This window comes from Eptesicus fuscus, chromosome 19 (genome assembly GCF_027574615.1).
Source record: "Eptesicus fuscus isolate TK198812 chromosome 19, DD_ASM_mEF_20220401, whole genome shotgun sequence".
Classification (NCBI taxonomy): Eukaryota; Metazoa; Chordata; class Mammalia; order Chiroptera; family Vespertilionidae; genus Eptesicus; species Eptesicus fuscus.
In genome coordinates, this window is record NC_072491.1 from 17243017 (window position 1) to 17243274 (window position 258).

The window sequence follows — 258 nt, forward strand, 5'->3', positions numbered from 1 at the left end:
TCCATTCCTTTCCAAACAGCACGAACTGCAATTCCACAACCTCCAGCACCTATCCCCTGCGGAGAGTGTGAAATAAACCGTGCCTCTGTGCACATAGCAAACATCGAACATCAGCCAGTGAGGGGTATGCTTGGATGAGGCTGTGTCTGTCACACTGGAAGTTGGGGAAAGATTGAAGAAATATTAGAGAGGTAGAAAAGAGATTGATGTGGGAGGGAATTGGGACAAGGCAAGTCGACTTCCAGGTTCCTGATTTGG